At 41.8% G+C, this 23,740-nt stretch overlaps 1 protein-coding gene across 3 annotated transcripts in view; it reads left to right on the top strand.

The window, feature by feature from the left end:
* The first annotated feature begins 14,714 nt into the window (after window positions 1–14,714).
* Window positions 14,715–23,740, top strand: part of Hecw2 (HECT, C2 and WW domain containing E3 ubiquitin protein ligase 2) — a 358,088-nt gene continuing 349,062 nt past the window's right edge. Inside the window, exon 1 of one of the 3 annotated variants that reach the window (XM_076931910.1) lies at window positions 14,715–14,839. The gene's annotated coding sequence lies outside the window, so the exon portion shown is untranslated. Of the gene's footprint in view, window positions 14,840–15,045; window positions 15,116–15,206; window positions 15,280–23,740 lie in introns of those variants that run through there. The other 2 variants (XM_076931912.1, XM_076931911.1) reach the window with 2 other exon arrangements.

The following is a 23,740-nucleotide window of genomic DNA, read 5'->3' on the forward strand; positions in this document are numbered from 1 at the left end:
GCCTTGTTGGGCATAGGTGGGAGAGGAGTTTCTTGGTCCCATAAAAAATACACACGGGGGGGGGGGAATGTGAGGGAGGGGAGGGGGTAGTGGTGGGAGGTAGGTGCAGGCACTGCCTCATAGAAGCATGAGGAGGGTGGATGGGATAGGAGGTTTCTGTGTGGTGGGAGCAAGTGGGGTAAGGGGATAAAATCTGAAAGGTAAATATAATACCCAATTTAAAAAAGAGAGATGAAAAAAAGGGGAAAAAGGAGAAAAAAGAGAAAAAAAAGAAAGGAAGAAAAAGAAAAACAGGAGAGTTAATAACACAAAGGGAAGGATTTAGAAATTTAGGAGGCAATTTATGTTAATGGAAACAGCATCACAGAAACTGGAAAATCACACCCTCATGGAAGCACAAGGAGGGGGGATGGGATAAGGGGTTCCTAGGTGGTGGGGGGAATGGGATAAAGGGATAAAATTTGAAATGTAAATATTACAACCAATTTTTAAAAGGGGGAAAAAAAGAAAAGTTGTTAGAACCAAAATCTTTTAAAAAAATGTCAGCCGTCTAGGGAAAAAAAAATTTTTTTTTTGATACTAAAACTTGTTCTGATAATTGTATATTGCAGAATACACAGCCTTGGTGTATTTACTCATCAAGCATACTGAGCAGACCTGCCCAAACCTCCGATGTCCTGGAATTTCATCTGGATGCAGTGAAGACACAGCATCACAGGTTTATCAATTTACTCTTCCCCTCACCCCTCTTCTAATATCTCAATGCCTATAATCAGCTTGAAGAAGTTAAAGAAGAGTCAGTGCCCCTATTCCCTGGGCTTGGGGACTAAGGTGGTTATTGGTCTGTCTTTCTAGGGAAAAGTAGTGGTTTTGTTGGAACAGGGAGGATTAGCTAGGACTTATTGCATAGCCATAACCTATTGGTAGAAATCTGTATAATTAATATCAAGATGAAGTTATAATTTCTTAAATGGTGCAAAATTTACTTTGATTTCAAATTTAAGGTTTTCATTGGTATGAGCTTCTTATTGATATAAAAGTGAGATGAATATTGATACTCTCATGGGCATTGTGCCTGTATAACACATTTAGGAATACAAGGCTTAGACCCAGTCCTTCTCTAACTTTTTTAACTGATTTGGGACAATTAGCCTATGAGTTAAGGGACTATAGGAAATTCAAAGCTTTGAGAGTATTGTTAGGGTGTTTTCTATATTTTCTTTAGAAATAGCTGAGAGGAGTTAACAGACAACAGTCCAGGTTACCTTACATGGATAGTTGGTTTTCAAAACATCAGAAGTCCATAGAATTGACGTTACAAATATTTCTATATTAATGTTCATTTTGATTAGAGACCTGTCTGCTCCTGACAGCTTCCTTTCGTGGATTCTAAGAAGAAATTGAGCATCCTTGGAGTTACTCCAGTTGTGCGGTGACAGCCACTAGGCAAGAATTGCCTCTTTCCATCTACAGACAAATTACTGTCCAGAAAAGGACACACTTGCAGAATAGTCAACTGATTATATCTGCCACGACAGAATAATCAGCCCTTAATAATTCTGCATCACTAAGGTCTGTCAGATGATTTTGGGCCAGAAGGCTGAAGATTGGATGCTCCAACGTTCTGTAGTATAGGGGCTTTCCAGGTGTTCAGTGGTCTCTATAAATTGCTAAGTTTTAGAAGCTATGCTTAGTGCTTCCCATAATTTCAGTTAATTCAGTCATTCTGGATTTCTGACGGCGTTGAAGACCTATAGTCTCATAGCCAATTCTGGCTATTTACTTTGAGAGAAAAGATCTGAGTGGATGGTTTTCAGCTGACATTCATTCTAAAGCCAAGAAAAAAGCCAGGTTTGAAACTAAGTGTTTTAGTTAGGAGAGATGACAGAGATTCTGGTTAGTCAACAAAATGATGGACTGTGTATTAGGACTATCTTGTACCTCACTGGTACAATTAGGAATAATTATGCTCTAAATGCATTTTGAGAGAAAAGTTTTATTTTAACAGGAAGGGTGAAGCTAGGTGATGAGAGAAAGAAAGAGAGAAAAAGAAGAGGGGGCATGGAGGCAGATGTTCACGTGTCTCCACCAGTTAAAGATAGTTTATATATCTAGGTTGGGTATTGGGTTACACTTCTGAGTGAGCATTACCAAACTTATAAAGCCTTTGATTAACATTTTAAAAAATGTATAAAAGCAAAAAGGAAAAGGGGGCATGGGATAAGGGTTGTCTAGGGAGGGGAAGTGGGGAAAGGGGATGGCATCTGAAATGTAAGTAAAATATATAAAAAAAATTAAAATGTGTCTTTAAAAAAAAAGAAGTGTGGTGGTTTGAATATGCTTGGCCCAGGGAGTGGTACATAGGTGTGGCCATGTTGGAGTGGGTGTGGCATTATTGGAGGACTTGAGACCTTCCTCCTAGCATCCTGGAAGTCAGTCTTCTCCTAGCAGCCTTTGGAACAAGAGGTAGAACTCTTAGCTCCTCCGGTGCATGCCTGCCTAGACACTGCCATGCTTCCCACCATAATGATAAGGGACTAAACCTCTGAACTTGTAAGCAAGCTCCAATTAAATGTTTGCTTTTATAAGAGTTGCCGTGGTCATTGTGTCTCTTCACAGCAATGAAACCCTAACTAAGACAAAGGGTTCACCCCATCCCTGCTAAATCTAGTTGACATCACAAGAAATACAGAGGCACTGTATATGCATAATGCACTGGGATTCTCAACAAATAGTCTTAGAACAACTGGTGCCAAACAAAGCTGTCAGTTTCAGTTAGGTAAGAATTGTTTTGGCCTATAGTAACATAGATGAGAATAGTGGCTTATGTCTCAGACTTTATTCTGTCATGTATAATAAATCCAGAGCTTGGCAGTTTAGGTTTTATACCATGGTTTGCAAAGGCTACTTTTTGCTTCACTCCCGTAGACATGAATTACACTCCTCAGGTATGTTACCTTCCTCAGGTATGATGATTTGCAAATTTTTTGAGGCAGAAGAGTTTGAAGCAAAAAGGAAAACACAATTACGTTGTAGCTCAATCCACATCTCGAAACCACTCTTCTCAGAAGAGACTCCCCACTTAACAAATCACTTAGCCATATTTTAATAGGCTTGTGGAGATGGATCAGATGGTGAAAGTGCTTGCTGTACAAGAAAACCCACAGAAAAGCTTGGCAACATCAGTGCCCCAGTGCTGGGTTGGGGACCGAGACAAATGGATCCTCAGAACTCACTGGTCAGCCAGTTTAGCTTGTCAATGAGCTCTAAGTTCAGTGAGAGACTAAAAGTAATACAGAGAGTGAGAGAGGAAGGTACCTCATTGACCTTTCATGTCACGGATGTTCACACATGTTTATGTGTAGTTGCATGTACAAACACACACATATAATACATACATGAATTAAATGAAAATTTAATATTATAACTATATCTGGAATCATCTTATAAGTGTTTTTTTTTTTTTTCTGGAGATATGGCTATTTGTAGAGGAGAATCTACTCTAATTCCTGGTGCCTGAGAATGTTATACTAACTATAAAAAGGGGTTTGCTGATGAGAATGAAGACAGTAGCTTTGAAAGTCACAAGCCACAGAATATAGGCAACCTCTAGAAGGTTTGGAAAGGACAAGGAAATAAAAACTAATTAATTCTTATTTAACATCTGCAGAGGACAGGCCTGATGGACCCTCACCTGAGCTCACTGAAACCAACTCCAGACTTTTGACTTCTAGAACTGGAAGATAAATAACTCTGTTGGTTTCTTCTGCAGTAGAAGGAACGGCATATGATCTCCAGACCTCTCATTGCTTGGGAACAGCCAGTTTCCAAGGCCATCAGTATTATATTCTTCCAATCATAAAAGTATAGCTCACCTAAGAAGAGGCTTGTCTTAGATTAATGACTTTAAATGTAAACTCTGGCTAACTGTGAAGGCCACAGGGTGCCATTTCTTCAGCTCTCAGGGAAGACAATCTTTGGGTAGTGGTAGCAGAGTAGCATCAAGGTGTTGCCATAGCAGCTTTAGTTAACAGTGGGAAAAATGTATTTACAACTGGATTCCAAAGGGTAGATCAGAGACTTTTTATTTATATTAGAAAACTTAGCACTAAAAGTCATGAATACAATAGTTATAAAGAGGATATTTGGACACTCTTAATCATAGTGTAATTTTCTAACTTTGTAATGTTGACACTAAGTGTTTTGGAAATTTTTGTCTATTGTACACTCATGAAAGAAATATAATAGCTAGAATTCTTCCTTAAAAGAAGGAATCTATGTGGTGTTTCTGTTTCATGTGATAGCTAGGTCATGAGGTAAATCTAGTTTATTATGAACAAACTAAACCAAAAACGATCAAATGCCTAAACTAATAAACTCAAACTATCAGCAGAAACAATTACATGATGCTACTTAGAGAAAACAATATTTTCTTTTAGAAGGGTCAAGGTAAAGTAGAATGAAGCTCCCCCATCCCCCATTCCTTGTTGCATGGGTTCTCTTTAGTGCTCATTAGTGTTGCATCTGAGTGCTGTTTAAACAGAGTCTCTTCCGCATGGCAACTGTTGCCAGGTAGGTCCCAGGTTCCTAAGGAGTTCACAGGGAAGAGGCTGCTTTGAACTAAGCAGCTGAGGAACCCTGTGTGGCCTGTAGGATGAGCATGTAAAGCTTGGTCTCACAGCCTCTATTCAGACACAGTGAATAAGGACCAGTAAGGAGATCAGTGAACTCCATCTCCAAATGCAGAAATGAGGGTAACGTTAACCACAAGTTGGGGGCTATTGGTGTCATGGTTTTTGGAGGGTGTTCACTTTGATTTTATGTTCTCTGCCTTGCAGAGTGACTCTTTACCTTATTTTTGCATGAAAAGATGAATAAGACTTCAGAAAACATAAAAATTTTGCCATATTAATAGTTTTCAGTGTACAGCTAATATGCACTCACACTGGTACAACCATCTATTTTCAGAGTCTTTTTATCTTTACAATCTGAACCCCAGTTCCTGTTAACCAGTTGCTTCACATGTCCCCTTCCCAGGGGCTATGGCTATTCTACTTAGTGTCTTTGAATCTGATTAACCAAGAGCCCTCCTATTTGTCCAGTTGTGTCCACCTTACTGTAGTCTACTGTCTTCAAGAGTCCTCCTTTTTAGGGCTGCACAATATTCACTGCATGTATATACCATATTCGTTTATCCATTTCATTTTTTCTGAACATTGAATTGTTTCCACATTTTGGCTCTTGTGAATAAAGCTGCTGTATGCACTAGTGTACATGTCTGTTTAAATAGAAGACAAGGCAGATATGGACATGGTCCCCAAAATTGGATGACAAGATACCAGCAGACTTTCTTAGCCTGTTTGGTGTGCTGTAATAACATACCATAAGCTCAGTAGCATATAGACAACATAGATTTAGTTTTCACATTTCCAGTGACTGAAGAGTCCAAGATGAAGCTGGGTATCTGGTGAAGGTCTATCTCCTTCTTGGATGACGCCTTCTAACTCCATCTTTACAGAGTAAAAAATTAAACAAGCTTCTTAGCGCCACTGAGTTTTTCACAAGATTGTTTGCTCATGGTCTGATTGCCTCCCACAGGCCTGCTTCCTGATATATCACATTAGGAATCAGGAATCAACATACTAATGGAAGAGGTATAAACACTGAAGTCACAGTAGAAACTCCACATGTAGTGAGGCTTTGAGTTGGTAAGTGCACAATTCCAAAACACTAGCACATTTCCAGTTACAAATCATTGCTCTGGTGTACCAAGAAGGAAATAGGGTTTAAATAACAATTAAAAAGACATCTGTGGAAGCTCTTTGTTAAAATCCAGAGTCTTGTGCATGTTGGGGAAGCACTTTACCGATTCAGTTACATCCCAAGCCTCCACATACATCCTTTTGCATCTGTTGTTTTTATTCAAAACTTGCTTGCGACCATCACCAATATTGTTATTTAGTTGTTATTTGCTTATTCTCATTATTTGTATAGCATTCCATGTGAGTTTTATAATTTTATATTTATTAAAGTGATTGATAGTGTGTGTACAAGTGTGCTTTGCACATGTATGTGTGCTTGTGTGTGTGCTTGTGTGTGTGTTCCATAGCTTGTGTATATGGAAGTTAGAGGACAACTTACAGTAGCCATTTCTTTCTTTTTACCACGGAGGCTTTGGGGATTGAGCTGAGGTGCTTACATTTGGTGACAGGTTGGGCGCCTTTGCTTACTGAGCCATCTCATCTAAGTCCTCTTTTTACCTGCTTTTTAAAAAAACAAACACACGTAAGAATAACACAAAAGCAAATAATACAAAAAAATCCATAAAATATCCAATGTCTGGTTCTGAGTGTGATACCACAACAATAACATGATACAAATATCTGGTCTGCAAAATCTTCCGTGTTATTTCTACCAGATGGCAGAACCTTGAACTAATGACTTAACAGTTCTAATACCAAAATTCTACAGGCGAATTAACAGAAATGTAAACAGCATCAGTAATTCAGGATCAAAACAGAGGTTAAAGACTCAGTGAAGGTAGAGCTAAGATTACCTAATGGCAATTGATTCAGGTTCTATTGACTTGAAATCTACTGATCTGAACCATGAAGACTGTCTAGTCCAGATGCCCTTCTGTGACTATATTATTTCTCAGAGTGTGACTATCCTGGAAATGTCTGCCAGAATGCCCTGTAGAACATAAAAGTCCCGCTGGGCTGGAATACTGTGTGGAATGTCATAAAAGTCCCTTCACAGAGGCTTGGGCAGAGTTAGGAAACCAATGATTACTGAGGCGCCCAAGCAGCGGTGGAACAATGTTATCCATGAGCAAAGGGGGACAAGGGAAGGCATGTCCCTGGAGTGCAGGAGGGGCTGCAGCAGTAGAGGGTGGACTCCCTGAGGAGGGAATAAGGAGGGATAGGTGGGAGGGACACTCTGATCTCCAGGGCCAGTGAATGAAGGAGACTCTGTGTAGACATATGGTAAGCCTCCCAGGACACAAAGCAGGTCAAAGAATGGTGAAACCTGAGTCTGAGGACTGGCTTGACTTATAGATAATACCAGGGTCAGAAGATAAGTCTGATGTGGTGTCACACTGGCCCTGGACATATGTGAAGAACAATACTTAAAAGGACACCATAATCAAACTTCTTGTATTTGATGTTATTTCATCTTTGCTTCCAATTTCACAATGCACTCTATGCTTCCATTTCACATTGAGTCTTCTTAGATTAATTGCTGCATCACCTTTGTGTGACCTTGAACTAAGGCACAACACAAACTTCTTGGCACAACTGTCAGTAATGACACAGCTTCTGGGAAAAGTGTCCTTTCTTTGGCCAAAGGCTAAAGCATCGGTCACGGTCACTGTCTTCCCAGTAAACAGAATCGTGTCTTGGGTTAATTTTAAACCAAGTTTGAAAAAACTAGGTCATTCTGAAGTATTTGTCCACCAATAAGAAAAATATGCTATGCAGATTATATTGTACATACTTTATTTTCAATTCACTCATGATATATTTTAGATATATAATGAAAATACTCTCTTCTTGTGATAACCTTTTTTAAAAAAAAGATTTATTTAATTTACATGAGTACACCATAGCTGTCTTCAGATTCACCAGAAGAGGGCATCAGATTCTCTTATAGATAGTTGTTGGGAATTGAACTCAGGACCTCTGGAAGAGCAGTCAGTGCTCTTAACTAATGATTTATCTCTCCAGCCCCTGGTGATAACTTTTTATACCTTAATTTCTTTTCTTCTTATCTTTAGAAATTGTCAAAATATAATCAATCAGTTAGCAAGAGATGTTGGGGTCTTCCTATATTACTGAAGATGCTATAAGAAACTGTTAGGGTTTCTATTGCTATAATGACACACCATGATCAAAGCAACTTGAACAGTGTGGTGGTTTGAATAGGCTTGACCCATGGGAAGTGGCACTATTAGGAGATGTGGACTTCTTGGAGTAGGTGTGGTCTTGTAGGAGGAAGTGTGTCAAGGTAGGGGCGGGCTTTGATGGCCTATGCTCAAGCTCTGCCCAGGGCTGGAGAGAGCACTTCCTTCTGGCTGCCTGCAGAAGACAGTTTCTCCTGGTTGCTTTCTGGTCCAGATGTAGAACTCTTGGTGCTTCCCCAGCACCATGTCTGCCTGCATGCTGCCATGCTTCTTACCAATGATGATAATGGACTGAACCTCTGGAGCTGTAAGTCAGCCCCAATGAAGTGTCTACCTTTATAAGAGTTGCTTTGGTTATGGTGTCTCTTCACAGTAATGAAACCCTAATTAAGACAGGAGGTAAGGGTTTATTTGGTTTACCCTTCCATCTTGCTGTCTAGCATCAAAGGAAGTCAGGACAATTACTCAAGCAGGGTAAGAACCTGGAGGTAAAACTGATGTAGAGGCCATGGAGAGGTGCTGCTACCTGGCTTTGCTCAGTCTGCTTTCTTATAGAACCCAGGACCACCAGCCCAGGTGCAGCTCCACCCACAATGGGCTAGGCCATCCCCCCAGTAATCACTGATTCAAAAATGCCTTAAAATTGTGGCATTTTCTTAACTGGGGCTCCCTCTTTTCTAATGACTTTATCTTGTGTCAAGCTGATATAAAACTTGCTGGTACAAAGTTATAGCAGAAAGGATAAAAAATAAGACTTTTTGAGACTAATAATATATATATATTTTAATTTTAGATGGGTCTCGCTATGTAACACATATTAGGTCATAATTCCAATCCTCTTGCTTCAGACTCTCAAGACTGGGACTCAAGACCTATATTACAAGGCCAGGCAGAAGGAAACTACACAAGAGAAATCCAAGAAAGTGGGCAATATGAATGAGAGTGGGACTGATTTTAGGTGTCTTAAGGAAGTACAAGCTGGAAAGCAAATTTAAAAATTATATTACTATAACACAGAGATAACATACCATGCTGCAAACTACACTGAGGATGTGGTGGTTTGAGTAAGAATGTCTCTGACAGGCTTATATATTTGAATGTTTAGTAGTCACAGAGACTACTGTTTAAGAAGATTAGGTGTGGTCCTGTTGGAAGAAATGTGTCACCTCAGGGTGGGCTTTGAGGTTTCAAAAGCCCATATCAGTCCCAGTTTCTTTTTTGGTCTGCAGATTGGGATATGGCTCCCAGTTACTGGTCCAGGGCCATGACTGATGCCACGGTCCCAGCATGCTCCCCACCATGATAATAGACTATACTTCTGAAACTGGAAGCAAGTTCCTAATTAAATGTTCCCTTTTATAATAGTTACCTTGGTCATGGTGTCTTTTCACAGTAACAGAACAGGGACTAAGACAAAAGAGTCAGAGGCATGACTGACTGGCAAACATTTTAGTCTTTGATGTCTTAGTTCTCTCTCCCACTAGGCTGTAATAAAAGTGAAGTTAGCTATTTAAATGAGAAACTGTATATTGGACTTATTGAGAAATTCAATATATTTTGTCAGTAATGTGAGGATGATATTTTGAAAAGCTCCTCTAATTCCGTCTCCTATCAGACCTCCTTCTTCCACCCTTACAGGGATGGATGGACGTGCTAATGTGGGATTCTTGCACTGATTATATTCAAAGGGTAGTAAAGGGTACTACAGGCATATCTCTGAGGTCAGCTGTCTCAAGATAAATCGAAGAGGTAGCTAGGTGATGAGAGCCCCTGTACTTAGCTCTGTTGAGCTAGGCTACAGAACATGGGCATGGCACAGACTCAGGTGAAGTTTAGAGGAGTCAGTAGCAACAGTGCTAGTCAGAGGAAGCCAGGCTAGCCAGGAACAACTCTGAGCCTCTTGCAAGCTGGGGACTCAAAGGTAGAGTCTCCACAACGACAGGCTTTGTGAAGTGAGCTCCAGACTACTTTCTTCAGTTTAGGCAGCCCAGATAGCTACTCTTCATGGAGGAGGTATGCTGGCAGCTACCAAGACCATCCGGGTAAAGCAGCCAAACAGCTGCCACCATGGAATCTCAGCTGCCACCAATGGTTTGCTTGGAGTCAGGAGAAAATGTGGGACTCTAAACATTTTTAAATGAAAAAGAGTTGCTAATTAATTTTTAAAGTTTCTTTAAACTATTAGATTAATTTTACTATTTTAGCTTTTCTTTTAGATTAAAAAAATGTTTTGTTAACAAAAAGGAAAGATCAGTTAGAATCAAGAATAACAAAAAGTACCACACCCGCAGAAGTATTAATAATGATGATGCCATTGCAGTGAAATAACAGATTTATCCACAGTGTAGTCATGTCTTTGAGGTCAACTCTGAAACACTTAACTTGTTTGAATAAATGAACGAATGAGGTTTATAAAAATAATACATTAAAAACAAAAAAGTCTTCAGACAAAGGAAGTTACTTTTAACATAACAACAAGTGGGGGTGGTGGTACATATGAATAATCTTACCACTCAGGAGGCAGATGCAGGAGGATTAGTACAAATTTGAGGTTTGCTTGTGATAGATTATAAGACTGTGTCTCAAAAAAACCAGCTAACCGACTAATAGAAAAGTATTGTGGTCTGAGACTATAGATTAGGGGAAAACCCCTCATCCTTATAACCTCTTTCAAGCATCCATGAATCATGTCATGGTAAGTTAATCATAGCTGCTATGATAAAAATACAAACATAGCAGGGCTGGAGTGAACAGGGCCAGAGCGAGAGGGAGAAGGGGAGGGGAAAAAAAAGAAAATAAACAAACATCTGTAATTCCTCTAGTTCTACTGGGAAACAGGAGACAGAGACAGGAGCATCCCCAGAAGATCCTGAGCCATCTAGCCTGTAGTATAGGGAAGTTAGATCTTGTCTCAAACATGGTAGAAAGTAAGTAGAGGAACCAGAGGTTAGCTGGGCATGGTGTTGTATGCCTTTAATCCTGTCCCTTGGGAGGCAGCATCTCTGTGAGTTTGAGGCCAGCCTGGTCTATATACCTAGTTCCAGGGTAGGCAGGTCTACTGTAGAGACTATCTCAAAAAGTAGAAAACACGCACACAGGCACACACACACACACAGGCACACAGGCACACACACACACAGCCACACACACACAGGCACACACAGGCACACACATGCACCCAGGCACACATTCTAAATTTACTGTCAATATTTTGGATAAAGAGGTAAGATAGGTCAAAGGTTAAGAACGATTACTGTTCTTGCAGAGGACCTAGGTTCAGTATCCAGGACCCAGAACAGAAAGCTCACAGCCTCCTGTAACTCTAGTTCCAAGGTTTATGCTGTCCTCTGACTTCACGGGCACCTGCATGTTCCTGATGCATACAAACTCACGAAGGCACACAGACATACAAAACTCATGACGCATATAAACTCATGAAGGCACACAGACATGCACACAAATCTTTTAAACAATAACCAAAAACTCCACAGTTGTCTTCTGACCTTCACACAAGTGCCATGATACAACCTGCATGTCTACATAGGTGCACATGTGTACAAACACACATGTGCATATGAACCCACACAATGTTATTATATATGCTATTGTATATATGGTAAAAATACATATAGGTATTTAAGTGGCCCAGCCCTTTAATTACAACTACTTATTTATTTTGTTATTTTAGTTGATATATGAGCTGCTACATAAATAGACGTTCTAAGGCCATATTGTGTTTAGATTATTAATTTCTTTAATTTAAAATGTCCACTTTGAATGATTACAGTTATGTAGACAGAGGGACAATTAGGAATAGCTTTGTGGGAACTAACTATTACACAATTCAGAGCAATCTTTAGGAAAAAAGATATTGTAAATACAGGAGGAATATTTTATTTAAATTTAAAATGAACCTCACACATTTCAAAACCTCACAATATTGTAAATTTATTTAATCTCCAATAGACCTCACTGATACTCTTTTCTTTACACTTTGGGATTATACTCTTGGGTTTCCTTTTCATATGTTCAAATTTGTTCCTATCTTCCAGTTTAAAAGTTTCTTTCCAATGCAAGCACCACTACTGAGAATGTCACATATATTGTTTGATTTATTTTTTTTTTAAACTTGGAAAGTGTGTGCACTTTCTTTGAGATGTAAAGAATGAAAGTGTAGGATATATCAGGAGTACTTCTCTTTACTGAAGTGAAGGAAGTTGACTCCCCTGCCATCAGAGTCTTAAAACGCTCTCAAATTATTCTGTTTCACCAGACCTGAGGAGACTTATGATGAAGGGAAGTGAGACTAAAGAGAGACAAGACTTGAATTAGTACATCTGCATAGACTGGGGTGGATTATGTGCAACAGAAATTCACTTTTCATGGTTCTAAAGGTACCCAGTCCAAGATCAAGGGGCTAGCAAGGCTGGGTTCTGGTGGGTTGCAAACCGTTATGTAACCTCAGGCTTTTCCACTCATGTGCCCAGTTCCCAAATAATGGCGGGGAGGCCATATTTTGTTTGTGAATACATGCCTAGGTCAAGCTAGGCTTGTTCCCCAACTAGCTTGTAACTCTATGTCTGCCACATGGCTAGTTACTTCTCCTCAGTTTCATAGGTCCTCTGGGTCCGTGCAGGGAATCCTGTGGTGCCTGACTCTTTTTCAGGGTTTCTCTCTCTCTCTCTCTCTCTGCCGATCTCCCACTAATCTACCCTTTCCTATAAGGCATAGGCTTTTTATTGATAGGTGATGCTTCCACACAATACACACACGAGATTATCCATACACTGTTAGGTTTTATTTATTCGCATATGATAAAAAGAGGGTAAGAGAGCTCTCGAGGGTCTCTGTCTCAGGATATCTTCCTAGTCACACTCATTAGGGTGCTGCCTATGTGATTTGTTACTCCCCTAAAGGCCTCAGGCTCTTTAACACTATTATTTTGGGCCTAGGTTTCCCTTCTGAATTTGGGGTTTCCTAACCATTCACTCCACAACATATTTCTTGAGATAAAAATATTTTAAGTTTCAAACTTTTATAAATGTATAAGACCATAGGGGCTGCCTTTAGAGCTAACTCTGGGTCTGGGAGGCCTCTGCAGTCTAAATTTCTTGAAATATGCATGTGGGTGGATAAATACTTACAAACTTAATCATATCCACAGAAAAAGGAGATAACAGGGCAATGAAAGGTTAGGACACTGTCCCATGTGATGTTAAGGGCCATGTAAGTACTCTGAGAAAGTGACCATTAACTGTTGGAGTCTTGCGAGATGGGACAAGTGTTTCAATTAATAATAAAGAAACGCTTTTCCATGTTAAGCCGGTTGACTAGTTTATGAGTTTTTTCTTGGAATGAATGGGACAAACAAAGGCAGGGGCCTTATCGGGGGAGACCCGCATTGAACAGTGGTGAGCAATCGGGTTTTGGAGTCTTATAATTTTAGTATGATTTTACTATATATTTTGTCATCTCTGTCACTGTGGTTTGTGTATTGGAAGTTTTAGAAGGTTGAGACTCCTTTCTGAGTCTAAGAAAACAAGACAATCCAGAGCATGCATAGCAATCCTCTATTTGTTTTTATACCCTTCGGTTAAAAAATTTGTGACAGTGGCTAGTCAGTATGGATGCTAAGTGATGCAGGTGTGGGCTAGCTGGACCTAAACTGTACAAAGAGACTGGCTCGTGGCGTAACATGGGATTCCTATTATAGACGAGACTAACCCCAATACTGTCCATAGAAACTGGAATTGGACCTTTGGTTGGATGAGGTTCATCAATGATGCCTGTGATGATAGATCTAGGGACGAAGACATCAGGGCTCTTTTGTGACCCATAATAGAAGATAACTGAAGCTGACTTGAAATAAAAAGGGAGGCTCTCCTTCCAGGGTCAGACACATCTTCTCCATCTCAACCTTTCAGAAGTTGGCTTTTTGGCAAACTGCAGGGGTCCTTCTTGCCTGGCTCTTGTCTTCCAGATGTAGTTATACTAGTTTCAATAGCTTTACATTTTCTGAATAGTCCCTAGGAAAGTGTCACACACGAATGTTTGGACTAATAAGTCCACCGACAGCCAAACATTGTGGTCTAGACTATGATGACTGGCTTGTCTTGGGATCTGCCAGGATCCAGGAACCACAAAGATTCATTGTGGGTGAGGGAGCTGTATGAAGCATTGTTTCTAGAAAGGGAGAGTTGGGAAGATACAGAATACTGAGCACACACGTTCAAAAAGCATGGATATTGATTACTTGGGGTGAAGATATTATTATTTTACTTCCTGCATAAATATAGTTAAGCTATAAAACTAAGTAATTTTTTCCCATGTTTTTATAGACACCATTCAAGTACTGTGGGGGCACAGTCTTATCAGCATTACACATTCCCTCCCCGCTCCCAAAATAAGACTAACTCAAAGAAGATGCTTCAGAAGAAATACATGGAAAGCACCAAGTATCTGTACAGCAAAATTTAGTTTTTAGTGTCCTCTCTAAGTCACATGCGATTTTAATAATACATTTTTCATCTTCACCACACCCCGTGTAGGTGACATCTGTGTTACTGTCTTGTACAGATGGGGAAACTGAGGCATGACACCCTCGACTCAGCTTTTCGATGGGATTTAGGAACAGACGTGTCTGCATGACCTCAGCGGGTCCCCTTCATCCTTCGCGACGCCTATAGGAATGCTTGTGTCCTTCGCTCCGCAGCCTAACTCGTCTTCCGCCCAGCCCCACCCGCCCGGCTCTGGAGCGCCGTCCCCAGGGAGGTCCCGCGGGCCCGGGTCTGGCGGCTTCTCCCCGGCTCTGCTCCGTCAGGCTCCCGAGTACCCGACGTGCAGGCGGCCCCCAGCCCAGCGCCCCCAGCGCGGTGCGGGCAGATGCTGCCCCGGAGTCTAGCGGATAAGGCGGTGGAGGAGGCGGCGCGGCTGGAGGTGAGCGGGCCGGGGACCCGTGGCGATGCGGGGGAGGAGGCGACGGTGAGGGGACGCGGGCGGCTGGTGCGCGGCTCGCGGGCGACGCCTGGAGAGCGAGCGGAACGGGGGCCTGGGGCCCCGAGCGCGGGGAGACATGGCTCCGCGCGTCCCCGCCGCCGCCGCCGCTGACTCGACACAATCGGCGGATCGCGCGGCGTAACCGCGGGTGGGCGGCGGCACAGAGCCGCCACGGGAGCGCCGAGGGTCGCGCCGTGCTAGCATGCCGGCTCGGAGGTGAGCCGAGGACGGCCGCTGAGACGCTAGCCGGCCAGGGGCGCAGGGTGGGCTCCGTGACGCGCGGCCGCCCGCCTTCCCCGCGGCGCGCGCTGGCGGCTCGCGGCGACTGCGGGGCGCGCTCCCGCCTCGGCAGGGTCCCCACCCGCAGCCCGCCTGCCCAGGTGAGTGCGCGGCCGGCGCCCTGCGCCCGCGCCGCAGGTAGCGGGCGGTGGCTTTGTCTCGCTCCCTTGCGCCCTGGCGCGGTCATGCATTTGACATTCTGCTCTCGAAGAGCCGGGGACCGGCGCCGGACGCGCCTGCTGATTCGGTGATCCCCGGGAACTGGGACTTGGGGGCTCTTGTGAGCATCACTCGAGGGAGAGGAGGAGGTTTCGTTTGCTTTCTGTTTGGAATGTGTGGTGAGCATCCTCTGCTGGAGCTTGGGGCCTGGAGCAAACCCGGGCTGCAGATTTAGACGTAGACGTTTGGGAGGACGTGCAGCTGCAGAGGTCTGGCTCCTTATGCCTGGTCTTCTCCGTTAGCGGTGCTCAGCTGCCTTTCGTTTATTATGATTAATTTTAGGAACGCCGTCACAGGCACAGTTATTTCTTTGAGAGTTGGGAGTCTTTGGAGTCAGCACAGAGAGCTCTCGAGTAGAGTTATAAGGGTTCGGTCAATAAAAAACTTGGAAAAGGACAGCGTCGGTGATCATATGGACAGAGGTGGACAAGAGGCAAACTTCACCGCGGCCTTTAGCCTTTGTGGATAAGATTTCTGCTTTGCTCTGCTAGAGTCATGCAAACTCGGAGTTCTTGTATGTATGCCTTTGCCAAAGTGTAAAACTTATTTTTCCCTTTTCTTGAATAGTTTTTTTTTAATTTGTCATTTAGAAGAAAAATAGAGTAACCAGTAGCCTTTTATTAGAAATTATAAAAATTTGGTGTATTTGTTTGCCTTGTAAATATGATTTTCTTTTTACTGCTTCTCCTATTCCCTGAAGGGCTCATTTCTTTTATTGCCTAGAGAGTAAGTCAGCCTCTCTCTCTCTCTCTCTCTCTCTCTCTCTCTCTCTCTCTCTCTCTCTGTTTCTTCCCCCTCCCCCAACAGATGGCTCTATGTGCCAAGAGGTTATCTTTAAAATGTTACTCACATTACTTACAAACAAAGCAGGCTTAGTTCTGAAGTTTGTGTGTGGAGTGACGAGGACAAGAGGCCGAATCGGATGGGGATCTTATTAATGGTGTACAGATCTGGATCTTGCTAATCTGTTTGGTCATCAGAAGATTCCTGCAGAGATTGTTTATATAGTGTGGGACAGATGGTGTCCCTAGCAGACAAGAGAAGCCAGGCAGAAAGGGGCATTGTACTCTTTATTATTGGGAGGTGGAACAGAGTGGGTGAACGGCGAGAAAGACATAATTTCGATCTCTTAAAGGAGACGTTTGTTATACAGCAGCCTAAACCATTTTTTTTTCCTTAAAACCTTGTCACTGAATTGTTTGTTTTATTTCTACATTGGCTATGGTAAGACAGTTTAAACAGTTACAGCAACACGGAGGCCTTTGAACTTAAAAGTATCTTACCACTTTTTGGGAAAAAATAGTTCCACTTCTATTGGCTCTTGCACGTATTTGGCACCTTGGGCTCATAATGTCTCCCAGCTGCAAGGACTTCAGTTTTATTTGCATCAGTCTGAATTTGTTTCTTTCATGTCTCCTTGGTGTGTGGTCTAGCACGGTGCCCAAACTCTTATCTATGGCTGTTCCCCGATTTCCACGTCGATTCACCTGCCCTAGACATTGGCTTTTTCTGTGGCCCTGTCACAGGCTGGGGTGCCTCTTGGGGGGGGGGGGGTCTTTGTTAAGCACTGTGATATCATTGAGGAACTTGAAGTTATCCTGAACATTTGGCAATCTAGCTGTAGGGCTTCTTCCTTTATTGCTATTGGACATTTCATGTTCTAGATTGCAACCTGATTAAAAAAATCATTTTCCTTTGTCATGAATGTGATTAAACTTAATGATCAAATAGAGTTTCACTGAGTTGAACAAGAGGCTTGAACTCAACTCTGAAGAACTTGGGCATTGCACCCTAAAGAGGACAACATTCATTCTTACTCTTCTGAGTCTTTTGCATCATTGACCTTAGCAAAAGAAAAAGAAATCCAAGCAAGTTGTTACTGTAGTTGAGGACAGATACAATGGCTTTTCTTCTTGGAGACTGGGTTTTGTAAGAGAGATGGCTTTTTTGGCTCAGCCTGGTGTTGAGTGTACTTGGTCATCAATGCAATGATCTGATACTTTAAATCCTTGCTATTAAGTCTGTGTCTGATGTCCGTGTCCTCATGTGGTGGTCATTTCTGTCATGAATTGCTTCTTTAAAAGAAAATTTGCTTGTGGCTTGGGGCGTGCCCTGGGCTTGGCCTAGCTTATAGTGCTCTGTGAATTGCTGCCCATTTCCTCAGGAGTGGAGGAGGTGGTGGGGCCCTCTCCTAGTCTTGGACAGGGGCTAGCAGTGAAGTTACTTTATTGTTATTAGGGTTAGGCATGAAGTTTGGCTGCTATTGCAGGGTCAGGGTTGCTTCTTCAGGCACAGGAAACTGTATCAGGATGTGAATGATACAGAACAAGAGGTTACAGGGGTGACCAGACCTTCTGGTTTGCCTGTGATGGTGCCAGTTTGTCACTACAAACTTTTAAAAGTGTCATTGCGTGATCACTCTTGAAATTAAGGAGTCTTGGCTATGTTTAGCAGCCCTCTCTTGGTCCCAGCTTCTTCTTTCTTTTTCTCTCTCTTCTTCTCTTTCTTTCTCAATGACAAGGTCTCATTATGTAGCCCAGGCTAGCCTTGAATTCAAGATCCTTTTGTTTTGTTCTCCAAATACTGGGATTACAGGTGTGTACCACCATGCCCAGCTGACACCACATTTTGCGTCTTGCTCAGTTGACATTTATTTCTTTTATTTCTTAAATATACAGTGAGAAAATAAAAAAAATTTGAGCCTGCAAATATATATAAGGAAAAAGACATAGTAGGGACCATAATATAGCTTGATCTGTTTACACATGTCAAGAGAAGCTGTGCTAAGTCACGGAGTGTCTGTCATGATTCTAAGGCCCCATTACTGTCTTCAAGATAACAAGAATTACCTCTTGTCTTTTATTTAAGACTGACACAAATTAGGATGGCCTGTGATTTAGGAGGACAGTTGCACCAAAATTTGCTTGTAAACTGAATGTTTACATGGTGCTCACTCACATGAATGAGTTTCACCATTTAATGTGAAACACAGTTCTTGGGTATTTACTGAGAGTCCAGAACACAAATGCATCTGTATAGTCTTGACTCCACATTCTTATAGTTTGGACAAGAAGACAATAGGAGAGATTTGTTTTCTGTAGTCTCTCCCGTCTCCAGTTGGATTTTGGTCTCAGCTTTTCACAGGGAGCACATAAGAAAAATATTTGGTGCATCTATACATTCCATAGAATTTTATTGTACAGGCAACCTAATGAGGATTTGGGCTTTGTATATATGAAGAAGCTTGTGGTACCTGCTTCTGTGACCTTTGCTAAAAAAAAGGGTCTGTAACAGTTCACTTGTAGTGCTGGACAGTAGGTATTAGTTATGGCTGTCTCCTTTCCAACATGCAATCTACCAAAGTCCTCAAGAGCTTGGTCAGCATGTCCAAATGAGAATAAAATTTATCTCCTTTGTAAATAGGATGACTAAGTAGGGTTTTGTTGTTGTTGTTTGTTTTTTTCTTTTTTCTTTTTTTGCCAAGGGCATCTTTGAGAGTAAAATGTGGGATGAACTGGGAGGAACAACCAAGCCAACCAAGTGGACGAGGTCAGATTCCTAAGTTATATTTCTTGGTGCTATGATCAAATATCTGACTTTAGGAAGGAGGAGATAATCATGTTTATAGCTAAAGGGAAGTGGATAGTTAGACTGTGCCCACAGCCAGGATGCAGAGAGTGATGAATACTTCTGTTTGTCTGACTTTCTCTTTCATATTTAGTCTGGTACCTCAGCTCATGAAGTTGTTCATCTATATGTAGGGTGATTTTCCCCATATCATTTAAGCCTGCCTAGAAATTCACTCCCAGAAGTGACCTGAGATTCATTTCCATGGTGATTTTATTTAAAATCCCAGTAACTTTAAAGTCAAGATTAAACATCACAACAGGGAAACTAGCCTCAAAGGTCATCCTAATTATGATCCAGATCATGAACTTGGGGAGCTGGAGAGACAGATGTCTCAGCAGTTATGAGTGCTTACTGTTCTTGAAGATGACCTGGATTTGGTCCCCAGCACCTAGTCAGGTAGATCATAACTAGCTCTAGGGGATCCAACATCATCTTTGGGTCTTCAGAGGTAAATTCACACACACACATACGTTGTGATGCACACAAACCCAGATAAGCACACATATATACACATGCATAAAAAGATTAATTAAATCTTTAAAAATTATGAACTTGGGTCTTTTATGTGGCATTGGTTGGCCTAGAATTAGAGGTCTTCCAAGTGCTAGGATTCTAGGCATATGACTCCACACCTGCTAGCTTCTATATGAAGAAAACTCATGTGATGGAAAAATATCCTTAGGTTCTTCTGGATTTGTTCAATTTGTATGTTTATGTATGTCCTTGCATATATTGGCAGAATATTTAGAATTGGCGGCACCCAATCTTACTTGTTCTTATGGTGCTGCCATGTTCCCTCCCGACAAGGCAAGGCCTGAAGCCAGGAGTGGTGTGTTCTTGCTGCTACTGCTGGCTCAGGCCACCAGCTCAGATGGACCAGAACACTGGCCCTGGCACCCACAAGATGCCAATCTCCCATGCTGTCTCCACAAGGCTCGGCTGAGCCCAGACCATCCCGCCATCCACGAGGTACCCAGTAGAAATGAGACTCTAATGCTTAATATTATCCAAAGGCTTTATGTAATTAGAAATGCTCAATAAACAAGATGCTCACACAATTAGAGTTGTAACCCAATATCTAACCTTATGATATAAATCATTACCCAAGACCATCCTGTACACAATCATGGTTCTCCATGGCTCCTACCTCTCCTTCTTCTTCCTAGCTCCTCCTCTTCCTCTCCTCTTCCTTCTCCTTCTGACTCCTCACTCCGACTACCTCTCATACAGCCCAATCGCTGAGCTTTATACAAATGTAGTGGGAAGGTATCCCACTATATGTGTGGCTAAAGCAAACCTAAGAAGTGTGGTCATTAGAAAGTTACATACTTCATCTCTTTCATGGCTTGACTTTTAAACTGATTCTCTGAATCTAGTCTCTCCAAACTTTAAATCAACTCTTGATCTTGGCTGGTTTTAACAACATTTGTTGGTGTAATGTTTTTTGCTTAAACTTTTGACAGTTTTTGATTTTTCTGTTTAAGTCTTAAAGAAAGATTCATGGGCAGATTGGTGGTTACAAAAGAAAAGAGTTTCATTTGCTCACTTATTCATTCAACTGGGTTTTTATGAGTTAGTGTCTGATCTTGGTGCTGGCTGTATACCGGTGAATCAAATAACGAATGCTAACCATGTGGAGTTTTCATCTTATTGAGACAGATAGTAAGTCAAATAGAAAATTATGCAACATGGTAGAACAGGAAAAATGTAGTAGAATATGTTTCATGGTGACCTGAAACAGAGACTTAAAGGGAGGCAAATGAAGATATGTGTATGTGCATGAGCATGTATACGTGTATATATATATATATATATATATACACACACACACACACACACACACACACAGAGAGAGAGAGAGAGAGAGAGAGAGAGAGAGAGAGAGAGAGAGAGAGAGAGAATGAGAATGAATTGCAGGTAGAGGGAGCAGTCAGTGCAGACGTCTGGTCTGTAGGGTAGGATGTGTTCTGATGTGTTCTGAAATCAACAAGGAGACCAGTATTGATGTATTGTAGATACCCAGGAGATGTAGGTAGGGTGAGCAGTGAGGTCAGAGAAATGACATGAAGTGGCAGAGTTTGTGTAGGGCCTTGAGATAGGAGAGTAATTATGACTTCAGCAGGAATTTTATTTTCTTTAAACAAAACTTTTAACATTTATTTTTATTGCATGTGTATGGATCTTTTGCCTGCGCGTCGTCTGTACATCACATGCATGCGGTGCCTTTGGAGACCATCAGAGGGGATTAGATCCCGTAGGGCTGCAGTTAGAAATGGTTGTGAGACAACACCTGTGTCCTGGGAATAGGACCCAGATCCTCTGGAAGATCAACTCGTGGTTTTAACTGTGGAGCCATCTTTCCAGCCCCCTATTATATTTTTGTAAAACTCATTATAATATAAAGATTGCATTTGTGGTCCAAAGACAGTATCTATAACCCACATTTTGTTAAGGTCCACTTCATGTTTAATATATATTCTATATTATTTGTTTAGTTTTTAGTTGTTAAAGTATGTTTTACTATTACTCTCTGCCCTGCTTCCATGTGTGTATATAGCTAGGACTTCATGCATGTTAGGTAAACAGTCTACCACTGAGTTGCATTCCAAGTCCCTGAGATTGCTATTATTAAGTTGTATTTTTGTTTCATAAAATTTGGCTGGTTGTTTAAGAATAGTCCATGGTAGTATAGCCATAGTGATAAAAAAGATAGGTTGAACATATCCAGTTTGAACTCTGAAATCTGAAATGCTTTAAATATAAAATATTTTGAGCACCACATGATTCTTCAAGTGGAAAGTTCTAACTATGAAGTGGTGTCTGGCCTGTAATGATATAAATGCCATGGTCCAGTGTGCCATCAGCACGGATAGGAAAGCAAATCTCAATGGAAATATAAAACATGAATCTCCGCGTATTAAACAGAGGTATCTGTGTAATGCATACGGAAACATGATAAACTGAAAGCATTTTTTAACTAGGTCCATCTTCCATTCATTCTTATTGGGAGCAAATCATTTAATAAAGCTTGTTACGACACTGTGCCCAATAGTGGCATGAAGCCATGGATGTTTTTGTGTCATTTTCAAACAAAGCACAGTGGCTTCTCTGTTACACCACTGAAGTTTTCCAGGACAGGCACATAATAATGCCTCTCACAAATTTTCCTGTGTTACATTGCTAATGGCAGGAAAGAGACCATCACCCTACAAGTCTCATTAAAGCGCTTCTATGGCAAGAACAAGTATGGATCGCTCATTGAAGAGACACTTGGAAACTCAGCTGGAAAGCTAAAGACCGACGTTCTCCTTAGAAACCAGGGTTTTCAATGCCATTTCTTTGTGAGGTGATGTGGTTGGCTGCTGTGTCAGATCGCTGGACCACAGTGAGGAAGTGTGATCACAGCCAAGTCCATGATAGCCGATACATTTGCTCTATGGTTGGGTGAAACACCCATGTCATGCGGAGAATGAATCAGCTTTTGGCGTTAGTTCAGGGAGGAGTGCTTGGTGATGCCTGGTTTATTTATCACTGAAAACTTGTGCTTTAAGGGAAGAGAGGTTTTCCTTTTGGTTAGCTGCCATTTATGAGATTAGAAAAGATGCTTCAGAGGAGAATGGTTAGAACACTGGTTTAGATACACAGAAGAATGTGGTAGCTTTAAGAGCTTCTCTCTCTCTCTCTCTCTCTCTCTCTCTCTCTCTCTCTCTCTCTCTCTCTCTCTCTCTAAATTGTGGTGCACATATGGAAGTTAGGGGACAACTTTGTGAAGTGAGTTCTCTCCTTCTACCTTTCTGTGGATCCCAGAGAACAAACCCAGGTTGCCGTGTTTGCATGGCTAGCACATCTTTGTCTTCACATCTTTATCTTCTGGCCTGTCTTGGTAGCTGAGGAATGTGAAGGCTTTGTGACAACGTTGTAGCTAGAAGCCAACCATGTGCTACCAGTTTCCAAGGAACACACAGCATGTTTTGATCTTGAGGAAACGCTGAAACAAAGCACGGAGATTATGGTTACAGCAAGATTGTGGTGCCTGAACTTACACACTTGTAAGTGATGGGGAAGGAGTATGGATAGTTCTTCATGCTGGAGTACACTGGCCGGATAGGGAACGGTGCTTGTATGATACTTTATCTGCAGAGTAAGATTTGTGTTTAAGAAAGTCTTCATCATGGTGTGCTGAGAACTGTCTCCTGTTCTATCACGTGGCTTATCTTAGTATTATAATTTTATCTCAGTAAACCATGACAAGGATAGGAAAAGAAGGGGGAATGGATAACAACTAAAACAGCACACCGCAAGTTTTCATGTGAATTTGTTTGTGAATTAATTAGTTTGTTGCATGTACTTTTAAAAACACATTACCGCCTTTGCTCCAGAGCTGTTGCCGGAGCTCCGGCCCCTCCCAGCTTCCTTTTGTTCCACCCAGCTTTGCTGGGATTGGTAGTAACCAGCCCATTCCTGGCAGCTTTTTCTACCCTTCTTTGCTCCTGGAGGAGCCCACTCCCAAGACCCTTGAATCCTAGGATACAAAACACACAAACAGCTTGTTATCTTTAGACCTTTCCTCAAGGCACAATTGCTGGGCACAGATACCTCCTGCCAGGAAAAAAACGTGCCCTTATCAATTGTCAACGTCTCTCCCTCCACCCTAAACTTAGTGGCTTGTATCAGCTAGTCCCCACCAACATCCTTGGCTCCTCTGGAGGCTGC

Source organism: Arvicanthis niloticus, chromosome 3 (assembly GCF_011762505.2).
Source record: "Arvicanthis niloticus isolate mArvNil1 chromosome 3, mArvNil1.pat.X, whole genome shotgun sequence".
In the NCBI taxonomy this organism is placed as follows: Eukaryota; Metazoa; Chordata; class Mammalia; order Rodentia; family Muridae; genus Arvicanthis; species Arvicanthis niloticus.